We start from the raw sequence: 5,926 nt of genomic DNA, 5'->3' as shown, positions 1-5,926 counted from the left end.
TCACAGTGGCTTGCCAGATGTCTGTGGGAAACCCACAAGTACGGATAGCTCCGTTGATTAGAGCGTGGTGCTGATAACGCCAAGGTCACAGGTTCGATTCCCATAAGGGACAGTTGCATATGCCTGCACTTCAGAGGGCTGGGCTCGATGATGCTCAGGGTTCCTTCCAGCTGATTCTAGGTCTGTCTGAAGTAGGACCCAGACACAAGAGCGCTCTCCCACAACTTGTGTTCAGAAGGATACCACCTTCAACTATGGAGGCAAAGCATGTTGGGATACTGCCAGGGAGATAAAGTCCATCTCAGCCCTCAAGCTGGCTGCCGGACGATCCATCGATCTCCCGTAGACACGCAGTATCAGCAATCAGCGACACGAAGCCTCAAGAATAGATTGCCACATTCTTAGGCTGGTGCACACTCTATCAGCAGAATTCACACAGCAAAAGATGCACAGCAGGAGAGCATATTTACAGTTTATTCAGCGTTGGTCAGAACAAAGAAAAAACATGACCGCCTGCTCCGGTCTGCTCAGGCAACAAGAAGAAGCGAAAGCAACTGAAAACATAAACATCCTGTGAACAGGAAATACACAGACTCTGTGACTCACAAAGCCTGCTCCCTTTTAAGGTGGAACGGAAATATCCTAACAAAGCATACCCATCACGGCAACTCATCAGTGATTGCCCTCTCCTCCAAGAATTCATCCGATCCTCTTTTACAGCCACCCAGGTTGGTGGCCACTGATGCCTCCTGTGGGAGTGAGTTCCATAGTTTAATGATGTGCCGTGTGAAGGATTACTTCCTTTCATCTGTCTTGGATCTTCCAACTTTCACCTTCTCTGGATGCCCACGAGTTCTAGTGTTAGGAGAGAATGCTCCATAAAATAAAATCCCCTCCCCTGCCTCTCTCTTGGACAGAGTTTTGTTTTGTATTTTTGCCTGTTGTTGCCAGCCCATTCTGTTCCATGCCCCACGTCCCATCAAGTTCATCCCTTTCTGTTCTCAGCAATTTAATTAGAAATGTGGGTCTGATCTTAGCGCTGTGGAAATCCTTCTTCTTCTTTGCTTAACAGCAGCAGTTAAGCAATACGCTCCAGGCTAGAGGTGGGTTTTTTGTTTTGTTTTAGCCAAAGATATTGTCATTACCCAAGTTATTATAGGCACTCGTCTGTAGTTATTTGCTTCTTTATACTTACTATATCACCAGAGGGGAATGTATTGACTAGCAGCTATGCAAAAATAACCCTTCAAGCATGGAGTAACAGGGGGAACGCAGCTACTTGAGAGCATCTCCATAAATATCAGAGCCTGGCTGTCAAGCAAGAAAATGCTGAGGTGCAGGTTTGTGGCCAACAGGCTGGCTCTGTCAGGTTTAAAAGGAGGGGAGTTACTGCGGTCAAGCAAGAGTCAGCAGGCAGATTAACAAGCACTGGCAGATTAAGGCATGCTTTCGGTTATGAACTTGACTGAACTGGAAGTTTTCAGACCAAAACCTTTGCCTTCGAAAATCAGAGCAGAGAAAAATTCCAGGGTGCATGTGAAAACTGGGAAGCTAGCTCAAGGCATTCCGCTGCCTGAGGCAAAAGGCAAAATGGCACCTGCTAGAGATTGGGAGGAAATGCAATTCAGTTTGCATTTAAAAGCAAATCTACCAGTTTATTCAATTATTGCATTTATACCCCCAACCTTTTCTCCAAGGAGCTCAAAATGGTGTACGTGGTTCTCCCCATCTTTTCAAACCACAAAACAACCCTCCTTTCAAACCAAACAGCAACCTTGCAAGGCTGATAACTGCCTCTTTCAGTGGGTCTGGGAAGGCTCCCTCACAGAGAGAAGCATTCACCACCCCGTGAAGCCCACCGCCCAGCCCTTCCCGGCTAGCTTTTATAAGCCAGGATGGGCAAGGACCATGGAGACAGGTGATTGGTTTCACTTGTCCAAGCAGCCTGTCCACATCCTCGGTGGTAATAGATTGGAACTGATCCCACGCAACTTGACTAGACAGGACTCTAGCACTCTCCTGCCCTGGCCGTACTCCCATGGTGGAGTCTTCCTCTTCCCGAATCTGAGTGACTTTATCTGCAAAAAAACTTTGCAAAATCATTGCAGGAGATCATGTGGCCCGTACTGGGCCCTGACGGAGCAGGTGGTTCCGCTAAATTGCGAACCACCTGAAAGAGTTTTCTCTGTTTTCTGCTGCTGCTGTTTTCTGCAGATGCAATAGAGGCAGTGAAGAAAGTCTTCTTCGCCATCACTACCGCCACTTGGTAGGCTCAACATTGAGCTCTAACCCGTGTCCGGTCAGCTTCAGAATGAGTTATCTGCCACCGGCGCTCTAGCCGTCTCAGTGATTGTTTCATTGCCCTCAGATCCGTGGAAAACCACGGGGCTGTCCGGGCTCCATGCAATCAGAGAGGGCGCTTCGGAGCCAAACAATCAATAGCCCTGGTTAACTCCACATTCCAGCGGGCCACCAGGGAATCAGCTGAAAGGCCATCAACATGGGATAAAGCATCCCCTACACTCTCTGGAAACCATTTGGATCTATTAAGTGGCAGGGGTGGACCATCCGAATCGGTCCCACCTCTATGAGTCTATGTTCTATGATCTTCTTATTGATCTTCTTATATGATCTTCTTATCTTTGAATACATGTTCATGTTTCTTGCTTACCTGGATGTGTGTGCATGTGTAGAAACCTTTGACTTGTGTGTGATTGGAATGCAGGCCACTGTCCCCAGGTAAGATTCATGTTGTTCTGTCCACTTTTTCCTCTGGCCCCTCCCACTGCTGGCATTCTGGTCCCTGGGAGTTTGTTCATGAAGCAATGTGGCCCTTGGACAGAAAAAAAGGTTGTGCCAGGTGTTGCTAAAAGACTCCCATCTTTGCTGCCTGCACTGCGACCTTCACCAAGGAGTTTCTGCTTCAGCGTAGCTCACAACAATAGACTGGCAAGTGTCAGTTTAGTTCTCTTTCTAAAATGTCAGTGGTTTAACATGAAATTGGGAGGTTTTATTGCATCACCCTCCTTCCCCACCCTTCTGGGGGATTTCAATTCCAATCAAGCCCAAACCAGTGTGATGGGGGTATTTGTATTCCCATAAGAAGTTGGTAAAAGGTCATCAATGCAGGAAGTTCAAAAGGGTCACCGTTGTTTTTAATATACATCCCCCCCATCCTTCCTCTCACTGCTGTTTGCAGGCAACAGATGGGGATGTCTCTGTGGACTGAGAAGGATTGTAGAATCATAGAATTGTGGAGCTGGAAGGGACTGAGGGCAATCCAGTCCAACCCCCTGCAATGCAGGAAGCACAGCTAAAAAATCCCTGGCAGGTGGCTACCCAACCTCTGTTTAAAAATATCTAATGAAGGAGAGTCCACCACTGCCAAGATTGTCTGTTCTACTGTTGAATAGCTCTTACCATCAGAAAGTTCTTTCTACTGTTTAGTTGGAATCCCCTTTCTTGTTGTTTGACTCCATTGGGTCCCGCCCTCCAGAACAGCAGAAAACAAGATTCCCCCATCTTCCATGGGACAGCCCTTTAGGTATTTTAAAATGGCTATCATATCTTCTCTCAGTCATTTCTTCTTCAGGCCAAACAAATCCAGCTCCCTCAACTGTTCCTCATAAGGCTTGGTTTCCAGGCCCTTGATGTCTCTGAACTAGTCTGAACTAGTCAGCCCAGATAGCTCAGTTGGTTAGAACATGGTGCTGATAATGCCAAGTTTGCAGATTCAATCTCCGTATAGGACAGTTACATATACCTGTGTTGGAGGGGGTTGGACTAGATGATCCTCAGGGTCCCTTCCAGCTCTTATTCTATGATACAGCTGCCATCATAAGGATTCTGGCTAAGCCATACAATTGCCAGTATGAAGCACCTTCATCAGCAGTGGTTGCATGTCTTAGATTTCTGGCCTACAGGTGATGTGTGCTTGCCTTTTCTTTTTTCTGTTTTCCTATCAAAGCATCACAATCCTCTGGAGTGCCTTGGAGGTTTCCAGTGGTCTTTCTACAATTCCTTGTCCTTTAATTTTTAATGTACCTTAAATAAATGCAGTGTGAGTGATGGTGGGGCCGAGAGCGGTTTGGGGAAAACACACACACACAATGTAAATGCATGGGGATTATTGCAACCACAGTCTATTTTGGGATTTGCGTATACGGCAAAGCCTGTGGCTGAGCATTAGCATGGCAATGTCTTAATTAATGCTGCTGCTTGTCTCTGGGGGTAGCGGCACAGACAGCAAGAGTAGGAAAGTGGGGGGGGGGAAGAATCCCTTAAAGAGGAATCTTACAGCACTGATGTCATCCAGGTGAAGCATGGCTTCAGAAATGGCGCAATCAGACAGCATGTGCCAACTGTTCAATTGGCCAGCATGTGCATGCGATCTGAGAAGGCATCTCCACCAGGCCTCTTCTCCCCTCAGCTGTCACCTGGGGGCAGCCATTCCATCAGTGGGGAAGATGGGAAGCAGAAGGCTCATTCCATCAACTTTGCTGGAGGCCCAGCTCCATTCTCTTTCTTTCTTTCTTTTAAAATAATTTTTATTGATTTTAACATATACAGTGGTGCCTCGCAAGACGAAATTAATTCGTTCTGCGAGTTTTTTCGTCTAGCGAATTTTTCGTCTTGAGAAGCACGAAATCCCATAGGAATGCATTGAAATTCAATTAATGCGTTCCTATGGTCAAAAAAAGTCCAAACAAAGCCAAATTTGGTACAAAAAGAGTTTATTAAGTGCTCTTTAAAGTCACACATACTGTAAAGAGCAGTTCAAAAATTGAAGGAACAATAAATTAAGTTTCTAAACATGACAGAAAAACATTTAAAAATCAACAAAGTGTACCATACATTTTCTAAGACTCTGGGGGACCACTCGAAGAAGGTTCCTCTTCCACTCTTTGCTTCTTGCTGAAGAACCTGTCCATGGTCTGCTGCTTCATCCGCCTTTTCAGCACCTCCCTGTAAGGCGACATGACCATCGTATCAAAAGTGTTTGCAAGGTCATGTATCATGTGCTTGTTAGGGTGGTGCTGCTGGTGCTGCTGTGCAAAAGCCTGCACATCCTTCCCCTTCTGGCAAATGTCCCTCAGTTCTTTGGAGGACAGCCGTTCCTCAGTTGCTTCCTCCTCTTGCAGCGAGGCCTGCTCCTGCGCAGCCTCTGCCTGCAGTTCGACCAGCTCCTGGGTGGTCAGCTCATGGTCGTGCTCCTCCACCAGCTCGCTGACGTCCTCCTCTGTGACCTCCAGTCCCATGGTCCTCCCCAAGGCGACAATGTCCTGCACCACTGTTGACTCTGGTGCATCAGAGTCACTTGGTGCCACACAGTCCGGCCACAGGCTGCACCAAGCGCAATTCAAATTTCTCTGGCTGATCCCGTTCCAGGCCGTGGTGATCATCTTCAAGCAGGTGACGATGTTGAAGTGGTCCTTCCAGAATTCCCGCAGGGTGATGGTGGTGCAGTCAGTCACCTCGAAGCATCGCCTGAAAAGCTCCTTGGTGTAGAGTTTTTTGAAATTGGCGATGACCTGCTGATCCATCGGCTGGAGCAGTGGCGTGGTGTTAGGCGGCAGGAACATGATGTTGATGAAGCTGAACTCCTCCAACAAGTCCTCCTCAAGGCCTTTAGGATGAGCAGGAGCATTGTCCATCAGAAGCAAAGCCTTCAGCGGCAGGTCGTTGTCCAGCAGATACTGTTTGACAGCAGGGCCCAAAGCAAGATTGACCCAGTCCACAAACAGCACATGTGTGACCCAAGCCTTGCTGTTGGATCGCCACATGACACTCAGCTGCTCCTTGTCGACCTTGTGTTTCTTGAAGGCCCGTGGGTTCTCCGAGTGGTACACCAGCAGGGGCTTGATCTTCAGGTCGCTGCTTGCGTTGGCACAGAAGAGCAGGGTCAGACGGTCCTTCATGGGCTTGT

This window comes from Podarcis raffonei, chromosome 8 (assembly GCF_027172205.1).
Source record: "Podarcis raffonei isolate rPodRaf1 chromosome 8, rPodRaf1.pri, whole genome shotgun sequence".
Taxonomy (NCBI): domain Eukaryota; kingdom Metazoa; phylum Chordata; class Lepidosauria; order Squamata; family Lacertidae; genus Podarcis; species Podarcis raffonei.
Note: the sequence above shows the minus strand (reverse complement) of the source record.